This window comes from Physeter macrocephalus, chromosome 2 (genome assembly GCF_002837175.3).
Source record: "Physeter macrocephalus isolate SW-GA chromosome 2, ASM283717v5, whole genome shotgun sequence".
In the NCBI taxonomy this organism is placed as follows: Eukaryota; Metazoa; Chordata; class Mammalia; order Artiodactyla; family Physeteridae; genus Physeter; species Physeter macrocephalus.
This window is the reverse complement of record NC_041215.1, coordinates 134,911,894-134,935,169: the sequence shown is the minus strand read 5'-3', so window position 1 is coordinate 134,935,169 and position 23,276 is coordinate 134,911,894. Positions and strand designations below refer to the sequence as shown.

The window sequence follows — 23,276 nt, the reverse complement described above, 5'->3', positions numbered from 1 at the left end:
GATGACTTGACAGAAAATAACTACTGTGGAGAATGAGAATGAACTGTGATTTTATTAATTATAAAGGTTGTACATAAAGAAAACTTAAAATATAAAATCACTAAGGAAAACTTTACCTGCCACCTCATCTCCTAGAGACAAGGACAGTTAAATTTTGGTTTACATCCTTTCTGCCTTTCTTCAAGGTGTCAGTGTTCGAACTTTACACCATTTGTGGTCTGCTGCTCTCTTTTTCCAGGTTTCCTTGAGAACATTGCTTTTTTCAATAAACATTCACCTACAACCTGATTATTCATAGCTATATAATATTTCATCCTATAAAATTACTCTGTTACTTGTATCTAATCCCCTTTTGTTGGGTAGGGTTTCCAAGTATGGTTGTACAGGTTGTTCACTGCACAGCAGCACCCAACGGAAGGGCACCTGAGAGACGAATCCAGCTCACACGGAACCTGCCAAGGTTCCATGCATCCTGGCCAGGTCTGTGTCTCCTTGGAGGAGGTGTGCTTGTCGGCCATGAGCTAAGGGCTGGCCACACAGAAGACACACTTTTCCCATTCCCTCCATGACACCATACAAGCCAGAGGAGGCCCTGGTTGGACATCCAGGTTGTTTCCAGTTTAGGGCTTGTAGAAACAGTGAGGCTGTGAACGGCTTCACTCACAACACCTCCTGATTCAAATCACTGCTGGTTAATCATTGATCGATTCCGAGAAGTGGGATAATTAGGTTAAAAAAACTATTAATTTAGAAGAGATCATTTCAGGAGATAGAATAATTCAGATAAGCATAGACTAACATAAATTCTAATTTTAGGAAAAGTTTTTACCAGAAAATTGAGTCCAGCCAGATTTTGATGAGTGGAAGATGTTGAAGCACTTTAAAGGGCAAATCTTTCTTGGCAACTCTAACCCACCATCTAAGAAAGCAGTGCTTTTTATGCAGATAAGCTCATTGCAAATCATTCTCATTTATTCATGAATGCTGAGAAGTGGCGGGGTCCTCCTTCCTCAACCCTGAACGGGAATAGCATTTTAAATAAGGGAAGAGGAGCTGGCGTTTGTTTAGATCCCTTTTTATGCCAGAAGCTCTATCTTTACTTACATTTTCTCAGAGAACTTTCCTGCATGGCAGCTTCTTCTAAAAAATTAGATGATTAAATTAGCCATCCTCCGAGGTCTTTTTCTGCTTTAGAAAAATAACTCTTATACTGTGTTTGCTGTACTATGACTTTTATTTGGTATCAGCATTTTAACCAGGCGAATTTCTTTATCAAAATTCTATAACCCAGCCTTATCCAGACCTTGCGGCTCTTTCCTTAATTAATCACCACTGTGAGTTTTCATCTGCTGAGCTCCCGTGCCCAGGACTGGAGAGACCTTGGCCTGTGGCCTTAATGGTCCTGCTATTCATCTGCTTCCCGTCTCAAGAATTAAGCCACAGTCATTTCAAACCAATAAACCAAACAGACGGCGAAATACTAACAACGCATTATTATTATTTTTTAAAATAATCTGTCTCTAAACGGCTAAAATATATTTTCCCTGTCTGTTTTTTCGGGCAGGAGTTTTGTTTCCCACCAGCACCTCTATCCTGGTACCCACCCTGACTCTCCGCAGCCCTGTCTTCAGAGCAGGTGCCATCAGGCCAGCAAGGCCCGTCCACTGCAGCAGGCGCTAAAATGTAACCCCCACTGGCAGCGCAGTCATGCAGGGGTTAACGCTCCTCTTCTCCCTGAAACCCACGGAAACATCGAAATGAATGAGAATCTAAGAGGAGAACTTCATTTCCAGGGAAGGTGTTATACAGGGTAGAACCCCAACTAAGCAGTTAACCGTGGGAACTCAAGTTCACGGGCAAAGGATGGGGGCAGCAGCACCCTTCCCCAAAGTGGCTCACGGCTGCTTTGTCTCCCTGGACTGGGGCTCCCCTGGCCCTCCGTAGTGAAGTCAAAAGAGCCTAAATCCCCCGACAGCGGCATCTGGGAGGGCGGGCTGTCCCAATATGGGAAGGTAGGGCATGGTGTTGGGGATGAGGCTCTAGGGAAGAGGGAAGTGCTGCCCCAGAGGCAGCGGCACCCAGTCTAGGGGGAGGGTGATCGCTGCCCCAGGGGGGGCATCCCCTCACTCAGGGGCAGTGTGACCAGCTGCGGGAGCTTGAGATGTGGTATCTCTCATGCTAAGTGCAGAATGGGGGACATGGGGACCTCTCTCTACAGCGCCTGCAGCCATCACACAGCTGAGGACCACACTCCTCAAGATGTGTGGCATCCTGGAGCTGGGGACCGAGTCAATGCTGAGGACAGAGCAGACCCCCGGTGCTGCTCTGGGCCATATTGGTGTCTGGTCTTCAGCTGTCCTTGAACTCCAGTTTCTACATCCAAGCTCCCAGTGTCTCCTCGACCCCCAGGTATTGCTGACCTGACTATCCATCGTATCCTTTATCTTATGGTTACTGGGGGGAAACGGGTGGCGAGATAAATGGGAGATTGCGATCGACATACACGCCCTACTATAAAATAGATAACTAATAAGGACCTACTGTGTAGCACAGGGAACTCTACTCAATACTCTGTAATGACCTGTATGGGAAAAGGATCTAAAAAAGAGTGGATATATGTGTATGTAAAACTGACCCACTTTGCTGTACACCTGAAACTAACACAACATTGTAAATCAACTAGATTCCAAGAAAAAAGAAAAAAGGAAAAGAAAAGAAAAGAAAAAAAAAGCTCTTCCCATACCCTGGGAAGGTGTTCCACGGTCTAAGCCTGAGTACTGAATCCAATTGCATAGGAGGTGACATCTGCTTATCTCTTCAGCTATTTTGCCTCAAAATTCACATTTATGATTCTTTGCTTCTTCCCTTGCAATCTGAAGAGTCTTGCTTTGGGGACAGAAATTAGGAGTCTGGAATTCTCACCCCAACTTTGCTGTTAATTAGCTGGGAAATCTCAGGTACTGCATTTAAGTTTTCTTGGCCTCAGTTTCCTGAGTCATAGGACTTCCCAGACACCAGTCCGTAAATCTGGTGCCAGTCAACAAAAAAGATTTTATGAAGCCATAGCTAAATGAAAACACTGGGAACAAGGATATTTATATGTGTGTGTAATTATAACTGCTGGTTTGGGAAATTTCTATCCTTTATTCTGATATCATAACTTTCTAGTGGGATTTTTTATGGGGGTGGAGTAATAAATTGTTTTTATTAATGAAATTATTATTATAATAAATTATTACTGTTTAATTATTATCTTATTACTATCTTTACATGAGAAAATTAGAAGTTAGTGATTTTTTTGTTGCCAATACACTTTTCACTGTTTACTGTATTTAAGTGGTCTCTAAAAATCAAATTCTAGGAAGCAATAAACTAAATGCTTTTTGTAATTGTTTTCATGTATAGAACTATAAAATTATTTGACTATAACTACCAGGGGTCTAATATTCTTGTCTGAAGATATTTTCAGCAATGATTTCCGAAACCTTTCTACAAATTCTCATGATACGCTCCTTTAAATATTAACAAAATAATTGATTTTGTCTTTTTTGAAGAGATGGTATGCTCTCTTTTCCATGGGAAAGATTCAGAGTTTTTTCCTTTCCTCTTTGTCCTTTGGGAAGTTCAGACTGAAATAGATAGGTCCAGTATAGTAACCATATATGCTATATCTGTTTGCTTACTTTGTACGTCTCTTTCTTTTTGTTACTGTGGTCTATTTTTATTTTTTTAATCTTTAAAAACAAGCTGTGTCAAAAACTTTTTGAGGGAGAGTGTGGATAATAAATACAGAATAAAAGAAAAGTTTAAAAAGAAAATATAAACACATTGAAAAATTTTGAAAATATCTTGAATAGGAAATTCATATAAAATAAGTATAAATGGTAATGATTATATGAAAACAATTTAAACTTACTGGTAAGCAAGAAACTTCAGATCTACACAATAGGACATTACTCTCCCTTTCCCCCATCCAATCACTGTTGACAAACATACAAATTGGTGCAACTTTTCTGGCAGACAATCTAGCAATTAATATCAAAGGCTTTAAAATGGTCATGTCTTTTGACCCTAGGCTTTTGCTCCTTGGCCTTCTTTCCAAAGAACATGATTAAGGATGTGTTCAATTTATTAGTTATCAAGATCATTTCAACCAAGATGGTGATAACATAGAAAAACTGTACCAACCAGCTCATGCAGCAGCTCTGCGTTTGCTGGGAGGTTGAGGTCCATCCCCACAATGGGATACTCTGCAACCATTACCAATGATTTTCTCCCAGCTGTTACTGTCCAGTGAATAAACAAACACTGTTGTCCCTAGAAATCTGAAGGTAAAGAAATATATGCATGCCTAGAAAATAATCTGGAATCGCATTCACAGCCTGGTAGCAAAGGATACCCTGAAGGATAGAACTTTAAAGAGATGTTTTACTCTCTTTGTCTTTGCTTGCCTTTTTCTGATTTTTCCCCTTGCAATGAACCTATGTGATTTGTACCATGAGTTAGAATAGTCATTTTCAAAAATAAACAATAATGAAAAGAAACAAAACAAAAAACCACATGCAGCCTGATTCTAAGTATATTTGTTGATCATAAGAAAACTGCTTTTCCCATTTGCTCTTTGGCATGTATTTAAACAGTAACAAATACATCATACACTGTTGATAACAAATATTCTAACCGTCTCTGACATGATGGTTAAGTAGAGTGTCTCAGGTAAATTTCCAAATTTTTACTGTTTTTTTGGAGGGTTACCCGAACATGAGGCACCACCCTTTGTTGGGGGAGGAAAAGCATGGGAAGGTCAGAGCCTGGAGCAGGTCTCACAGAATCCTTGAAAGCTACTCCAGCCACCAAAACAGCAGTGCATGCATCCTTGCCCTCTTCTCCCACTCAGCCCTGAGCGCCACCCCCAAAGCCTGAGCTTTTCGCCAAGTGTCACATATGTTATGCATTGTTCCCATTCTGGAAAATGTATCAACTCGGCAACATACTGAATGGAAATGCAAGTGTAACCAACTGTTATCTCCTGGTCCCAGGAGATCATGCAAGAATCAGCTCAAACCTTCCAACGCCATGTCCTCTGCAAGTTCTAAGTCCTCCTCGGACTTTACAACTGAAATCAGCTCTTCCTTTATACACACATGCATACGTACCTGAATAAGGCAATACAAACCAAAACAAAAAAATATTTACCCAAGATATTTGTATGCGTGGTGTAGTTTTTCCTGATGTGAGTTGGGTGGAAAAATGAGAAACGAAAGAAGGAATTTCACAGTTTCAACACATCAATGTCTAGGTGAACTGATCACATTGCTCTTCTAAAATGTTACTCAGTCACCCCAAACTGGCCCCAGGTCCACTTTCCCTGCGGGCTGGCCCTTCTCCCCCTCCTCGTACTGATCTCTGTTCCTCTTCCGGCCACACAGGGCAGTTCCCCGTCTTACAAGGCTTCCCACACTGCACCGCCCACCCCAAGATCCCTCCAAGGGACAGCCGGCATTGAGTGTAACCTGGCCAAACCAGCCATGTCCTAAGTTCTTTACGTATCCAATTCTCACCATAACCCTTCAAGCAAGGTAGTTCCTTAGGAGGAATCCAGTGCCAGCTGGGCTTTTTGTTTGTTTGCTTTTACTTCATTGCATAGATAACTCTATTGGCTATTTGGAAACCTGAAATTCAATTTTTAGAGCTGGAAGAAACAGATGAACCACGGTGGGTTTATTCTCTGTGTAGCTGTTTAAAGGTAGGACCGATTCACATAATCAATCTCTTTTCTCCAATGCTCTTTTCATTTAAGAAGATGAGTCCAAATACATCTGGCTCCATCCCGAGAAAACAATGCCACGATTCTGCCTCAGTGTATTTCAGAACAACCCGCTTTTAGACCACACGGAGGGAGAGGGGATGATGACTTGAGGGAAGAGACAGACGTGGAATTGATTAACTGCAACTTACAAAAGTGGTGTAAAAGGGCTGGGTTGTCACATCTGACAGACACACACCTGAGAGGCCCGTCATCCTGGCCAGCCCTCAGATTCCCTCTCACTTAGCCCACACCTTTGTGAAGGGGCTCTTCACTAAAAGCCCTCAGGCAACAACCCTCATCTGTTTCCTGCTGTTTCCACTCTCAGCCCGAAGGGATGGGAGGAGGGTACAGTGACGGGAACCCAGGAGTTGGTCCATTGAGGACAGTTGAGAGGAGATGGGACCCAAGTGAAGGAAGTAGACATCTCCCCCGCCCTGCCCAGGAAGAAGGCCCAGACCTGCTCCCCTCCCTGCCTCTGACCTCTGCCGGGGATCCCCACTGGCTGAACTCAACCGGAGCCAGGGGGCACCAGGGCCCAGCGAGGATCAAGCAGGTGGATGGCAGCCGGGTGCGTGCGTGCAGGGACAAAGGGAGGAGGCCCCTCCCCACGGCGCTCAGAGCATAGGAGACAACAGGAGCAGACGCACGCGCGCACACACACACACACACACACACACACACACACACACACACACACACACACACACACACACACACACACACCCCTGTTGTCTTCTCTGGGAGGCTATCCTTCGCCTGCCTCACAAACTTAGGCATCTTTCCACACGCCTTTCCTGGAAAGCCGTCTGCAGCTTCCCTCAGCTTAGAGTGCCTTATACATTCATCCAGTAAAGTTCTTATCTCACCACCTGCTTTCTGGACTCTTTTCTCCCTCTAGACTTGAAGTTCCTTGAAGTCAGGAATTGTGTCTTATTTATCATTGTATCCTGGGAGCCTATGCGGGAGCCTTTCATCCAGTGCTCAGTGGAAAAAAATTACAAAATAAAACACATCATGGCAACATTTTGGGAGTTTTTCACACAAAAGTATCTTTACTATTGTGTTTTATTCCTTTATTATTCATCCCGGCACAGATGGAATAGACAGAGTAAAATATGAAATGTGGTTCATCATTACGTAGAGCAAAGATTTGGACTAAGTTGGAGAAGAGGTGTTTCCATGTGCCTCCCCCACCTCCCAGCCCCCTGGGATTCAGTGGACATGGGACCAGTTCTGGCCAGTGGGTTAGGGCCGGAAGGGGCAGGTATCACTTCTGGGGACATGTGTGTGTGCTGTTTCCCTATCCTCGGCCACACGGTGCCTCACATTCCAGAAGGTGCAGACGCGAGCTTCAAAGAGACTCCCTCCTCCTGGGCCTTGAGTGACTTGGATCAGAGCCTTCCATCAACCCTCACTGGCCAGGTCCACGTGACCGAGAAATAAACCTCACTGTTTAAATCCCTGAGACCTTTTGATTTGTTACCACAGGCTTGCCCAGCCTGCCTATCACTCAGAATGCAGCTTCTTCTATAAAAGGGACCACACTTGACTAGCTTGTCTCTAAGCTCCTTTGTAAGTTATGGGCTGACTTGTGAATTCATATGTTGAAGCCCTAACTCGTGGTACCCCAGAATGTGACTGTATTTGGAGATGGGGCCTTTAAAGAGGTAGTTGAGGTTAAATGAGATCGTAAGGATGGGGCCCTGATCTAATAGGACTGGTGCCCTTATAACAAGAGGAAGAGACACCAGGGGTATGAACCAACAAGAAATGACCACATGAGGACACAGAGAGAACATGGCTATCTCCAAGCCCAGGAAAGAGGCCTCAGAAAAAATCAGCCCTGCCGGCACCTTGACCTCAGACCTCCAGCCTCCAGAACCGTGAGAAATAAATTTCTGTTCTTTAAGCCACCCAGTCTGTGGTACTTTGTTATGGTAGCCCAAGCAGACTAACACTGTGACCTGATAGTCTATAACTTTCATCTTATATTTGAAGGATTAGAGGGGAAAAAAATCTGTGAATAAGATTCACAGAATAGGAAAGTAAGTGGCATAATATTTTCTGTTTTTTTTTTAGGATTTCTTATTAACCACAGATAAGACTTTTTCATAAGGTAGCATATAAGAGCAAAAGAAACACAATTCTCTTTTCCCTTCCAGGCACATTTAACTTTCTTAGCATTCTAATCAAGGATTTATGATGTCATTTCGGAAAGCATACATCTTTTTTGGAAAAATGCATTTCTTTTATCGTTATATCCCTGTATCCCCATGGTGGGTGACCAGAATTTGGCCCTATGAATCCCAAGGGCACTGACTAAGCAAATTATAATTTGTACAACATCACAGATCCTTGCTGGGAGCTGGAATAAAATCAGATTTAAGTGAAGAGCTAAGTTTTGGATGTGGGAATTGATGTGCTTGTTTTCCTCATGAGCACAGGCATATAACAACGGTGAATGAATATTCTAATCAGCCAGACACCAGTCGCTCAGTGACTCTGAACTTGGCTCAGAACCCTCCTTAAAAGCAGAGCAGCCACTGTCAGGGAGGGCATGTGCACTAAATCCCGGAGCCCTGTCTCCAGAGTCTGGTCCAGAGATTTTGTTCACTTCTGCTTGCTTGTTCTTTGACTTCTTATCCTCCATGTAACCATCTTTTTGTTGTGGGTGGAATTGTGTCCCCCCAGAAAGATATGTTTGAGTCCTAACCCCCTGTATCTCTGAATGAGATCTCATTTGGAAATAGAGGCTTTGTGATATGCTGTGTGTGTGCTGTGTGTGTGTGGTTGTGTGTGTACGTCTTTTCTACCCACACCTATCACCACTACTGACCCTGCATTCTTCCACTCTGCAGGAAGGAATTGGCAGAAAGTATATCAGTTTCCTGTGGCTGCTATAACAATGACCACAAAGTGCATGGCATAAAATAAATTTATTCTCTCACCGTTCTGGAGCCTGGAAGTTAGAAATCGAGTGTTGCAAGGCCACGCCCCCTCAGAACTCTCTAGGGAAGCATCCCTTCTCATCTCTTCCAGCTCCTTGTGCTTACTGGCTGTCCTTGTGGTTACTGGCTGTCCTTGGCTCGAAGGGACAGTCTCTGCCCCCATCATCCTGCGGCCTTCTTCCCTGTGAGCATGTCTCCTCCATGTCTCTGTGTCCAAGTCAACCCTCTTTATAACGACATCATTCACTGGTCAGGACCCATCCAACACCAATGTGACCTCATCTTAACTTGTAACACACCACATAACACCACACCACACACACACATACACCACACACGACACACCACATACACCACACACGTACATATACACCCCACACACACCACACACACACACACACCACACAGACATACCACATACATCACACACACACACCACATACACCACACACAGACGTACCACAGACTTATTCAATAATAAATGAAGACCATGAGTGCAGGGTTGTGTAACACAACATGCTAGAAATACTTTTTTCCTGACTTCAGGAGAATAACCCTATATAGTTAACCTTAAATGAAACTATTCTGACACAAATGGCTGTCCTTTGGTATACTATGTTCTGTTAGAAAAAGAATTGTACTTTGCTTGCCTTTGGCCAAAATTAACCGCGGAAAATGTTCCACTTATTCTAGCTTCCTCTCTAAGGCCTCTAAAACCTGTGGCAACATTTAAATGGAGCCTCCAGGAATAAGTCCCACTTTAAGCCTCACAGATACCATAGTGTTTGTTAAAATTATACAACAATAAAACAATAAGCTGAAGTGATGAGCGGTTTCCTTGTATTCGGCCTCTATGACTTTGAGTGAGATTGAGACTCAAAGACAAGATTTGTGGGAAAAGTCATAGTATCCAGACCCTGAAAGGAAATAAAATGTGATAATTTGTCAGCAAGCAAAACAGAACTGCTTTTTTTCTTAATGTGTGGCAGTTAAGGAACTAGGAGAAGCAGATTATGTACATTTTCCTTCTTACCTTATAGGTGTTAAGTTTTTCATAAACTGTAAGTTTCATCATGGGCCTTGAGTCAATGGCCGAAACAGTCAAAACAGTTCTGGAAGGAGAGGTCATTCGGCACAGCAGGAGATGCATTTTGGAAAATCACTGTGGAAAATCAGCATCCTTCTAACCATAAAATCCTTTGATGGCTTTGGTGAGATCATTTTAATCTTCTGCAATGCTTCATGCTGTAATAATTAACTTGTGCAAATTAATGCTATTTTTAATTATCTTTTTCTATAGAGATTTTAACACCAGAGCATTCTTTAACAAGAGTCATAAATCTTAAGCAATTTCAGCCTAAGCGGGCAAAAGCTGAAACAGAGATGCGGGGCCGTGTTAAAATATTTAGAAGGTTGCTCTAAATCATTCTAAACCCATTATTTTTAGAGGGAAGTTTTGAAAATACCACTCCATAATCATTCACAATCAGAAAAGCGCTCCATAATTATGGGAGCTAAAGACCATCCTCTGAGCTGAAAATTATGGAATTGATGCAGATCCCATGGAACACAGTTCTGGAGACTAATCACTCTGTGGTGGTGGTCAGCCTGGCCTGGACCCATCAAAACTGCATGTTCCTGGCAGGCCTTGTTTCTCCAAATGGTCAACCTCTCAATGGGACAGCACCTACCTGGTGCCTCCGATGACACTGAGATGCCACTGTCATCTCCCGGCTGCAAGGTCACGGCTTTCAGGAAATGACACTCTACCTTGAGGAACCCTTGGGGCTTATCATCTCCCCCAGAACTCTACATCCTCGGACACAAGAGGTCTGCAGCGCTCCACCAAAAATTGCCTGGAAACGTCCATCACAAGGAAGCTCAAGCCAGAATGCAGGTGGGCAGGCAGGTGGAGCCATGAGATCCCCGACTCGGGTCTGCTTCCACACGTGGGCATCTTACTTCCTGGAAGGCGATCCTCCATCTGCAAACCTCTGCATTTCATCAACCAAAATGGCAGTGAACGCAGCAGGCTTTCATCCGAGCTCAGAGGAGGTGGTCGCTGCCCCAGAGATGCACCACTCAGGTGAAACTCTAGAAAGAACTCCCTGCCCAGTTGGAGGGGTACGTGCATCTGGCACGTCCAGCCATGGGCTCCTTCAGGGCTCATCTCAGCTTGGAGCCACGGTCATGCCCTTCTTCAGGTGGCCCCTAGCTAATGACTTAGCAAGACCATCAAGGCCCTGGCCATCCCCACCCATCACAGGGCTCCTCAAGGCACTTTTCTGGGTCTGCACCGGAGCCAGATGGCGCCCCCCGCCCACCCTGCTCCTTCCCCTTGACTTCCACAACAATTACCCCAACAGACCTCTTCATTCCTAACCCATCTCAGCACCAGTCCCCAGACAACCCAGCCAGCTCGGGAGCTATTATCAAGTCCCTACACGCAGACTGACTGGATCCTAAAGAATCTTCAGCTACAGAGAACAAGGGCAGTCGAATGGGGCTGACCCTGTAAGCAAATGGAATTGCAGGAGGGAAAATGGGAATTGGGACGGTGAATTGGCAAATGTTTAGAAGAGAGAAAATAGACTTTCATAAGACTGAAGAGCTGGGAATATGACAGGAGCATTCACAGATTGGGTAAATCCTTTTCCGAGCTTCCTAATAATTTAAGCAGCAGTCGTTTCCCCATTACAGACGCTATGTGCCATGTCTTGACTTGTGTTTTAATGGCTCAGTAATAAAATGTGTCAGTCTGCAGCTCAAGCTCTGTGGCACTGAGTGCTTGTACTGGGCATTCTTTTTCAGACCTCTGAGGGCTCAGGACACTTACATTGTGGAGGCCTCTCAACAGGGCATCCTCAGAGAAATTAAATATATCCCCAGATCTCTTATGAGTTGAGTTGATTCGTTATTACCGTATAGTTTTGTGGACTTTTAAACGTTTCTGAATTTTGATTTTGCAGTTTTTCTTTTATGTCTCAGAGCCCATATAGCTTTTATCCAGACTGTAACCATTTTTTCTGGCAGTGTGGTCGGGAGCTGCTTAGAAAGTAGGTAGGCCCTGGTGTTTCCCACACCGTACACGATGGGTAAAGAACCTGGTCTTGAGTGGCCCCTGCGCATGTCTGGCAGAGAATTCTCTGGCTTGTTTGAAGGCCACACTTCAGTGAGTGAAGGCAGAGAGGCTTCCCACACACAGCAAGGCCACAGTCAGCTCCTGTGGACAAAAGGCCAGAAACTTTCTCCCGTGAGCCTAGCGTCTTCGGTTCTTCGGCAAAGCTGCAGGGGGATTCCGCAGGCAGCACCTCTTTAGCTTCTGAGTCAGACCTCTCAGGTCCCTGATCTGACCTCACAGCTGGGTAGGGTCCCCGGGAGCGGTTTGCACTTGCCCCGGAGAAGATGAAAATTGAGGTCGCCGAGGGATGCGACAAGAAGATGCAGACAGGGCAAACAGGTTCTTGAAGCAGGAGCAGAGCCCAGGCAGCCCAGGGCAGGGTGCTGGGTTCTCCTGTCTTTTTTTTTTTTTTTTTCTTAATATTTTTGAAGGTTTAAAAACATTTATTTTATTGCAGTACAGTTGATTTACAACGTTGTCTTACTTTCTGCTGTACAGCCCAGCGATTCAGTTACACGTATATATACGCTCTCTTTCGTATTCTTTTCCCTATAGTTTATCACGGGATATTGGCTATAGTTCCCTGTGCTGTACAGTAGGACCACAGAAGGTTTTCACAGAGGGAAGCAGCAGCTCCCCTGGGGCTGCGCGTTTCCAGCTTCAGGACCCTGTCCGCGCTGTTGCACCTCCACGCTTCCCACAGCGCTCTCTGCCTTGGGAGACGGCGCCAACTGGGTTCCCCCCGCGGTAGCTCTGGTTGCGTCTGGCCAGCGAAGAGCCCAGCAGGAGGTCAGAGAGAGGCAGGGGGCAGGCAGGTCAGGCGCGTTGTCCCCTTGGCCCCTCCCCAGTGAGGTCCCCCGCCCCAAGGGAGAGCCATCTCTGTCCCTCAACCAAAGATCGCCGCCCTCTCAAGGCGGCTGAGCCTTCACCCTGGCCGCTCAAAGCGTGTCCACCCTGAGGGGTCCTAGTGAGACGTGGAATTTGGGCTCCCACCCTGCCCACTGAGTGTCGGAATGGGCATCTCAACCAGCTTCCGGGGGCCTCCGGCCCAGATGCGACCAGTCTGCGTACCCTCGGTTCCCTGGGGTTTCTCAGGCTCCCGCACCTTTGTAAATAGACCTTTTTGGCAAGTAAGCCGTCCTCGACTCGCCCCCCTGAGAGCCTGTGTTCTGGGGGCCTCTGAACCCGCTCACCTCCCCCACCTCCGCCTCTGTCTCCACTTTCTAACCACTCAGCTTCCGACCAGGGCACGGGGTTTGTTCAATTACTACATCAGCCGGCTGGGGACGTGCTAACTTTGAGGTGACAGAGGTGATGCCTTTGAGGGATCAGAGGCTGACAGACCCGGAAAGGAAGGAAACCTCAGATCCAGGGCGCCCAGGGGATGGGCTTGAGCCTGCGGAGGAAGAGAGGCCCCCCGGAGAGACCAGTGTCACGAGAAAAGGCCCGAGGATGAGAGATCACAGTGAGAAGAGACAGAAATGCACGATCGAGAGGGTGGACGGGGGATAGAAAATTAGTAAAGACCGTTTAAAGCTCAGTGTGGTGGGCTGCTGGAAGTCCGCTACGAGGAGACTGAAAAGACACCCCACACCGTTAGATGGGGACAGAGCAAAGGCTCCTGCCTCCCATGCTCTGCTTCCTCCGTCTTCGCCCTCGGTTCCCACGTTTGACAATCTCACAAGCATCCTCATCCCCAGCCAGCAGTTTTCAACCCGTTTGACCCAGACCCCTGCTCGGCGCCCGGACCCTGGCACCCCGACCCTGGCACCCCCAGCATCTGCCAGCCCCCTCGGTGTCTTGCTCCAGGCACCCCAGGTCACAGGGAGAAGGAGCTAGATCTCTTCCCAGTTGAAAAATGAAGCACCAGACGGCTTCTTCTCTATTTAAGCCTAAACCAAATTAATCTGGGGAATCGAATCCCTAATGGCTGTACGTGAATGGATTTGTCCCGTTTTCTGATGAAATATTCTACTGTCTCTCACACAAAAATAGCAAAATGAATGAGTGTGGAAATGATGGATGCAGAGACGCTGACAGTAACCCAAGGTAAGTGCTTTTCCCTGGTCCAAACCTGCTTTTAATTGGAAGAGCTCTGGTGAATATTTCTGTGCTGTCTCATTTGTAACATGAAGTAGTTCAAATAGATGGTCTCACCCCCCGCGACTTCATGAGTTCCTCTGATTTTATAAAATGAGAATGGGACGAAACAGCTCCTGACAGAAGGAAGGTTCTTTGTGTTTGACTACTTATTCCTGGCATCCGTGTGAAAGGGAAGGTGTCACAGGCAGGACTCAGAAGGTGGACGCTTTGAAACATACACACTCTCTCCTGGGGCTGGAGTCCCTCCTGGGTTATTCCCAGGAGACCCGACAGCAATGCCATACTGTCCGCCAGCCTCCAGGGGACACTGAATCTGCTTTAAATCTACTCATCTGCCCAGCGAGGTCCAGGGCCTGGCCTCCTAGGGTTGTTCATGATCTGTTATTTTGTTTTGATATTAACTTATTTTTCATTATAAAAGCAGAACAAAATCACCTGTGGAAATTTTCAAAATACCAAAAAAGTGGGGCAAATAAAGAAAGATAAAGAAAGGAAATTATCTAAAAGGTCCAGCACCTAGAGCCAACTCTTGGCATCCTTCTGTGTTTCCTACCGGTTCATGCCACATGCAAAATTTTTTAGATGCAGTTGTGATCACATTGTGTATACAATTCCACATGCCAGTATATAACGTGAGCATTTAGAACAGATGATGGAGCAGACATCAGTGCCCAGGAACCGGTCCTGAGGGTCACTCAACACCAGTGTCAGGCTGCCAAGATGAAGCTGGACTGTGGTTTCCCTGGTGGCGCAGTGGTTAGGAATCTGCCTTCCAATGCAGGGCACACGGGTTCGATCCCTGGTCCGGGAAGATCCCACATGCCACGGAGCAACAAAGACCGGGCACCAAGACTACTGAGCCTGCGCTCTAGAGCCCGCGAGCCACAACTACTGAGCCCACGTGCCACAACTACTGAAGCCCGTCCTCCTAGAGCCCGTGGTCCGCAACAAGAGAAACCACCACAATGAGAAGTCTGCACACCACAACGAAGAGTAGCCCCCTCTCGCCGCAACTAGAGAAAGCCCGCACTCAGCAGCAGAGACCCAATGCAGACAAAAATAAAATAAAAATTTTTTTAAACGAAAAAATAAGAGATTTGGTAGACTAGGAAATAAGAATGAGAGAAAGTTATATTTTTTGTAGCAAAGCACTTGACAATCTCTCAGTGTGTCCTTTTCTACAAAAGCACAGAAACGAGGGCTGGGTTTAGATCCAGAGACTGGCCGTGGTTTCAGGGAGGATGGTGGGCCCTGCTTCTTGCCTGTAACTGGGCTTTTCCCTGGGGCTGTGTCCACCTCTGGCCCCAGGACCTGTCCCAGCCCAGACGACAGGTATAGGCAATTTGGGACAACCGAGCTTACGCCCGGGTGCCCGGCTTAAGCCCCACACACGCCTGGTGTACTTCACAGCACCTTTGACTCACATGCTGGGATGACCTCTGGGCCCATCTCTGCACAGACACCTCATTCCCATTATGTTTCATTATATTCGTGAGATGCAGCAGGGTTTGCTGTAACCTGAGGGCTGATTTATACCACAGAGAAAGGAAAGAAGGGAATAGCTCTTCTCAGAGGAGGCACCTCAAAATGCGCTTGACAAGTTGGGTTATGTTGCCCCATTGCCAAATCAGACATCTCCAGAGCCACCAATTTCACTGTAAGTTTCCAGCACCTCCTTGTCTGTTCCTGAGAAAGCAGACGATTTCGTCAGAAAGAGCTGACTCATTTTGTGGTTTGGGCACCATTCCCCAGACTCCGCCTACTTCAGCCATCCTGAGGAACAAAGCACCTGTGGCCAAGTTGCACCTGGCTCGGGATGCTCTGAGCACGTCTCTGACAGGCGCCAACAAGACCAGCCTGTGATCTGCAACGTCACCCCATATCTTGGGACGGGTGGGTATTTTGGAGAGGTGATCATCTCCCCCATCAAAGCGAGCTTTCTGAGGACCCCAGCCACGGGGTTCCAGGGTGAGGACCAGGAGGGCTTTGGCTGATGGAGACAAAGCAGATGGAGAGTGAAGCCTCCTCCGGCTCCAGGGAGATGGCGGGAGCTTGTCCAAGCAAAAGGGGTGGATGGTTCTTTGGGGGAGATGGTTCCAGGGGAGCTTCACAAGCCTGGGAGGGTGGAATCTAAGGAAAAGAGAAAAAGCGGGGAAGCTCAGAGCTGCTCCTCTTCCCTTGCCTGCTCAGTTATCCACAAACAAGGAGATGAGAAGGGAGTTAGCAAGCGGAGGGGTCAGGATTAAGCAACTGGAATTCTTTCTCGAGTCTAGGCCCAGCCCGCGTGTGTGTGGTTTGGAAGAAGTGAAGGAAACACCACTCCGAGGACATGAGGTCAGGGCGGGTCAGCCTGCCCATCTGGAGCCCAGCCCCTGGCACCGTGACCCTTTCCTGACTCTCCCCTCTGCACCTGTGGCTTGTCCGGCCTTTGCGCGTGTGCTGGCAGTGGAGGGGTGATCCAGAAGACTTTCCCTGAGGCTTTACAAGGGCGTCCGAGAGCTTCAGAAAAGAGCAGCCTGGCCTCCAGGGACTTGGAACTCTGTTTCTTAGCACGAGTATCAACGTCCCCTCGCCCTGTATTTCCCAGAGGACGTCCATATCTCTAAAATTCACCCTTCTGCAAACGTTAATTACCGCAAAGCATGCCAAACTGATTATGCCTCAGACATAAAAAAAAACAAAGCAAAAGAATCCCCTAAATGTATTTGTCTTCTCGTGTCTCAGCTTAGACCATTAAAAGGCAGTCACTCCAGCTTCTTGGCGACTGTGCTCTGGTTTAACAATTTTGACTGAATTACGATTCTTTGACTCATCGGCTCATTTGAAAAATTCATCAAAAATCTGCTTTGCCTAAATGTTCGTTGTAACTGGAATCAGTTGTTTCATAAATTTAATCTCTTTGGCGGGGGTTGTAGGGATACACGGTCATTTGATGATTAATTGCTTGAAATGGTTTGTTTCCTTTCTCCTCCATTTTTCTTCCTCATTTGAAGATCAGATCCACGCTAGCATTTCAGAGGAAGTGGGTCTGTGCCTCTGTTTACGGAGATGCTTTCACGGGCCTGGGCTGGCCGGGTCTGCAGGGAGAAGTACTACACAGGGCTTTACATCTTAGGCAGGCGGCCAAGCATCTCTCAGGACAGAGCTCAGAGGTGGGCAGAGGGAAGGGCTCTGTCCTCCCTGCCAGGACCTCAGAAGAGAAGCGGCAGGTGAAAACGGGGAGCCGGGCAGCTCGCAAGCCGCCCCATCTCTACTTTCTCCCATGGCTTCTCCAGCAAATGCTCTCAGCTAATTCCAAGCGATTCAGCGTCCTCAGGCCTCTCTCGCCAGATGCACTGGCTTTTATAGCCCCGTGCTCCTCTCCTACCAGCCGGTTCTGCTCCACATCTGATAAAAGACAATCCCACGTGCTGGTTTTCTGGAAAATATCAGATAAGCAAGCCCAGGCAGGGATGCTTTTCCTGTCTGGCTAAGCAGAGAGGGCAAAAGTCCTCCAGCCCCATTAGGGCAGAAGTGCAGGCGGGGAGGGCAGGGCGCAGAAGAGTGAGAGCAGATGTTAGCAGAGCCGCCTCGGGGCGCAGGGCATGGAGATGGCACCACGAGTTGGCATCGCCCGCCCCAGCTCTAGCTGTTCCTCTGGGAAGAGCGCTCCTGGCTTTCCTGTAAATCCCTGTGGGCGAGGGGACACAGCCCCTTACCTACTTACGCACACGTCTCTCCTTTCACTCTGCCAGTGCTTTGGATTCTAGGTGTTGTAGGGAGAATCTCCAATCCCGAGTGAGGCAGGCAGAGGATCCCAAACTGTAGGCCTCCTTTCCCTCACCTCCCCACCCCCGCCCATGTGTGCTGCCGTCCGACTAGGCTTTTCTTCCCTCTACGAATCGCCTTACGCCTTGACCTCCACCTTGGGCCTCCCCACAGTTCTGGATCCCGTCTGCAAAGCGCATTCCCAGATGAACAGCCAAACTCACTGCTAGGGACCAGAGCTGGTCTTTGAGCCAGCTGGGGGGCCCAGCTGAATTTCTCTGGAATAGCGACTCCATCCCAAGTTCTGCCCGGAGACCCCAGGTCAGGTACATCCCCATGGCCACGGCCACCAGACCAGAACTGTCCTGAGAAACAGACACCTCGTGAGAGGGCACCAGGTACCCAGCCCCCTCTCACCTCGGATGCCCCCAAGTCTGAACTCCCTCCTGCCAGGCCAGCTTGACACCCTCACATCACCTTAGGGCTGTTTGCCCAAGCCACCAGCAAGGTGTCACCTGATACACCCAGGCTAAAAATGGTATGAATTCTGCCCACTCCCGAAGCTGGTACTTTGGTACAGCCAGCCCATACTGTGCGTATTCACAAAAGGGAAGAAAAATCACCTGTCAAAGTTACATCTTATGACCCATATGGTCATTAGCAAAATTAACTGGTCTTGATCTTTAGCCGACTGCACCAGGATCCAGGAAACACCCCATCCTAGTGCAAAGGGTTTGGAATCACAGCTCTTACAGGAAACGAGAAAATGTGACTCTAGCCCTGCACATGGGGTTCCCTTCAGAAGTTACGTGTGCAGAGATCCTAGTCTCTATCATCTTATGTTTTACGTTTTAAAGTTTCTTCCTGTACCTACTAATAACGTGGGGTTTAATACTTCTTTTAGAAGTTTTGTTTTTCACAAGTAGACCTCTGCTGTGATGTCTGTGCCAGTAAATCTCGCCCGCTCCTCATATACGTTGCCAAATGCTTCCAGCCCCAAATAATCCAAACCAAAAAGCTGCATCAGAAATTAATAACCAAGATCGTAAATCAAAGTGAAGGTTTTATCCTTTCATTCTGCATTCGACATCCTGACTAAACGAGTACCCCTCTGCACACAGGACTTATCAAAAAGGGAAAAAAAACCTTCCTTAATCAAAGGCATATTTCATCGCTGAAAAATTCATCAGAATGTGTTACAGAGTGACGGTAGGTCTTGAAAATCTCTCGCTAGCACATCTGGAAACTCACATTTTTTTTCCACCATGATGTTCAGGAATACAAGCAGTTTTGATTTGCATGCACAAAGCAGTTTCTTCATCTCTTATCTTGTGTGCCATGTGAATGAATTTCTGTGATCTATGGTTACAATTACTCAAGTACAGATTAAGAGTGCCTACATTATGCAGATGGTTGTCTTGATCAAGAAGCTGCCGGAAATATAATACAGTGAGGGACCATGTGTTTCTACAACGCTGCTCTCTTCCTTGGGAGCCCTGCCTGCTGCCCGGAATCAGAGATTTCAGGAGTACCTGAACCCAGACTTTTCCAGGCTTCAATCAGGAGTGATGCTGGCAAGTCACCCTGCTCTTGCAATCTTGTACTCAAAGCCAGTTATTGAGGGGCCACCTTCTGAGTCCTGTAGCCCATCAGGCTGACTTATTCCTTCTTCTCTGCTAAGCGACTCTTCCTCTCATCTCTAAATGGCACAGCTGCCGGCTCGTGCCACGTCCTCTCAGGTAGATGTTAAGTGCGTCCGTTTCTTATCTTTTGGCTGAAATCAGGGACCAACATCTCTAGGAAGGGCTTTCATCATTTATAATCGTGCCCATTCTACCTGTTCGTAGCAGCCGAGTTCGTGCACAGAGTAAATGGTGAAATATGCAGAAAAGCAGTCTGTGTGCCAGGCATGTGGAAGCTTCTGTTTATCACCACCACCTTCCAAAAGCAGGGTTGCTGTTACCTATAATGGCTATCATCCGTACGAAACATCCCTGTCCTCGGGGTGGGAGGTACCAAGGAACTCTAAAGATAAAGATACTTGAGTTTATCCCACAACGCTTGCTAAAAGAGCTTGGAGAAATTCCTCAGACTCAGTTTCCTCAACTATAAACTGGAAACTATAATATCCCCTAGTGTAGTCGTTTCCTAGGGCTACTGTTACAAAGTTCCACAAACCGGGAGGCTTAGAACCACAGAAAGTTATGATCTCACAGTTCTGGAGGCTGAAGTCCAAAATCAAGATGCTTGTGGGGCTGTGCTCCCTCTGAAACTTAAGGGAAGGACCCTTCTGGCCTTTTCCAGCTTCTGGGACCCACAGATGATCTTGTGGCAGCATCTCTCTGGTCTTCACACGTGTCCTCCCTGTGACTCTTCACGTAGTCCTGCCTCTGGGCGAGCCTGTCTCTATATCCAGATATCACCTTTTTATAAGGACTCCAGTCATGTAAGTCACACGGGAGCAGAGCCCACCCTATGACCTCGTTTGAATTAGGCAACCTCTATAAAGACTCTATTTCAAAAAAGGGTCACATTTGGAGGTGCAGGGGGTTAGGATTCCAACATCTCTTTTGGAGGGGACAGAATTCAGCCCATAACCTAGTACACAAGGCCATTGTGAGATCTCAAGGTGATGCAGGCAGAGCTAGCTCTGTGACCCACTCATGAATGGCTGTCAGTGCCATGCCCTCCAACGCCTCCCAACCCCCTGGGGACAGGCATGCTCCAAGTAGCACACGGTGCAGCCTAAGTTAACTGAGGGGACTTGGTGAGGACTCAAACTCTATAGTGAGCAGGAACATTACGAAAATGAGCCGCAGGCATCACGGTGGGTCCCAGGCTAGATATGCAAATTCAGCTTCCAGAAAATTCTTGCAGCTCCTGCAGCTGCCCCCAAACAAGGCATGATAGGAGTCACGTGAGCTTCTAAACTTACCACAAAACCTGTTTTCTTCCAAAATCACGGGCAATTATTCTCTCTGAAAAGACCAAGATTCCTTGTTTTTCAAGGAGATATGAAAGGGAGAAGAAGAATGAATAAAACATAACTATTAAAAATGCTATCGGGGTAAATGTCACACAAGGTAATGAATGCTTTGAGCAAAGACTGGCTACAAGCATGTTTGTCATAAAGACAACAAGGTGAATCATCCAGAGCGAGGGTCACGATTGCAGGGTTTCAGAATGGCTCTCGCTGTCCTAACTCAGCCTGGCTGCACTCGGGAACCCCTTTTAAAGAATTCTTAATAAACAATACGACGTTCACCGCTCTCAGGGACCTGTCCCCAGGCTTTGACTGAGGACCCGACCAGGCTACGGGGTAAGCAGTGTGCATGCCCTATGGATTCCAGGATTCATGCGTGCCTGGGCTCTGCATTAAACACAGCTGCAGGAACCTGGGCAAATCAAACTATAATTTCAAGTGGCATAAAACAGGACCTTATAATTAAAATGGCTTTGAGCGGCGCTGGCTGCCCATCCTCCAACCTCAGAGAGCTCCAGACAAACTTCTCTTATGTGGGCGCACACAGTTTTACTGTCAAGAGTTGGGAATCAGTGGGGAAACCAGTCCTGCTGGTTAACTATTGCCAGAGATTATAACGTGATAACCATTTGTCTTAAACTCCAATCCCCATTCCAGCAGACGTTCTCCAAAAAATGTCATGGCAGAGGGCTATGGAAGGGTACATTTGACAGTGATTTCTTCTTGCTGGTTTCTCTGAGAAATCATATGGCGCCCAAACTGATGTTCTGTGGGAATATCACTGAGGGTTCTTTCCCCCTCTTTGGTCATGAGGAGGACCCTGCCACCAAAACAAAAAAAAAAAAAAAAAAAAAAAAAAAAAATTCCCAGTTAAAATAACTTTTCCAATATTCTCTACGGAATAGAATTTTGGGAAACCCACTCATTCTTAATGTTTCTAATTTCCCCCCTCTCCCCACCTGCCCCAGTTTCCTTCTAGTGGAGAGTTTGGGTTTGGATTCTCAGTTCCCAAAATACATGCAACGTGACCATCTAATAAACTCTCTGAGTTACCTGGGTCTGACCTCAACCAATAACACAAAAGTCCCAGGTTCGGTGCACTTTTCAAAAGCAATTATCCACGTCCAGAGCAACTCTTACCCACACTCCCGTTGAGAAAAGGCACGGAGTCCATCTAGTTCTCCATGGGTTCCAGAATTTTCCTCATGAAACGTAGCCTTTATTATCTTGTTCCCTTCCCTGCCACAGAATTGTACTTTAACATCAGACTCTCCACGTGCATGCAGTGGTGACAGAAGAAAAACCCTTGAGCTCTTGAGGAGACAGTGCATCAAATCACTTAAGAAGCCCAATGTAAGAAATGGCATTACACGCACACACACGTACACACACGCACCAGGAGACATTTTGCCTCCCTGAGGAAATCATTTGTTTTCTTTTCATGAACGCTGAAATCTGAGAGCCCAATTCATATTTGTTTTTGCTTTGGCTACTGGAACCATCAGAACCAAATTTGCATCTCAGCTTCTTTGGTAGGGGTAATACCATAGGGTTTTTCTGCCTTGCCTAAACTTCTGCCATCTTGATTCTCCCCCAACTGTGATGCCCCCAGTCCTAATGCATTATTTTTTTATTCCTTTTTTCCTGACTCACATATCTGTTTTCTGAACATCACCTAAAATCATTTGTGGAAAGAGGTGGGTCTGTAAATAAATCAATTCCCTTGGTGAATAATGAGCTCATAGAGTGAAATATCTTCAACCCAAGTTGTAGCTCCATTGACGAAACATATGTTTCTGTGTGTGAACCTGGGAAATCAGGTGCTGGTCCCAATGGTTGGTGTTGTTTTTCTGAACCCAAAATTGGAACAAAATAAGGAAGCCTGATATCCTTTGGACAAGAATCCCTGTCCCTTGGGGTTCTGCTCTCTCTCTTATCCCAGTTGCTCCTGCATCTTCACCCTCCCTCTCTTTGGACTCCTCACCCATGGCATCTAAACATGCTCAACCTTGCAGCAGAGTCAAAAAATAAAAATAAGCAATGTCCTTCTCCCCTCTCTATTCCTCTGCTTGAAGAGTGGGCAATATTCCACAGATGGGAATCCAAGACTTTCAAGGTCACTCAGAGCTGGACTGAGCCCTCCTGATTCTACGGGATCCAAACCTTGTGTGGGTCCCTGGATGCTGATGTTTAGATTGTCACACAATGAATAAAGTTTCAGACATTAGAGACTCATCACCAATAGAGGGCTGAATTCTATTTGTGCTGCTTGACTCTAGAGGTCAATGAATGGATTTTGCACGGCATCTCATGCGTTAGGGATGGTAGAGACATCATCTAGGCCAACCCTGCCACCCGGGGTCCTCTCCATCCCACACCTGCCTGGAGCCAGTCCCAGCGTCTGCCAGCCTCCCCAGCCACTGGGACGAGCGCCTTCACTGCACCTTCCTCTGCCAGGGGCTGTGCCCGCCCACCAGCTCTCCCAGGCCCATCAGCAGGACCGACGGATTGTGAATAGGATGGAGCTTCAGTTTCAGGGCCCTGGGAGGAGCCTAGCAGTGTGTC

General features: G+C 46.9%; 1 long non-coding RNA gene across 1 annotated transcript; it reads right to left on the bottom strand.

The window, feature by feature from the left end:
- Positions 1 to 15,157: 15,157 nt before the first annotated feature.
- Positions 15,158 to 22,523, bottom strand: LOC114484734 (uncharacterized). Its single transcript, XR_003677961.1, has 3 exons — positions 21,852 to 22,523; positions 20,664 to 20,724; positions 15,158 to 16,111 (listed from the first exon to the last, which is right to left on the bottom strand). It is a non-coding gene; the product is annotated as an uncharacterized lncRNA (long non-coding RNA).
- Between the last annotated feature and the right edge of the window lie 753 nt (positions 22,524 to 23,276).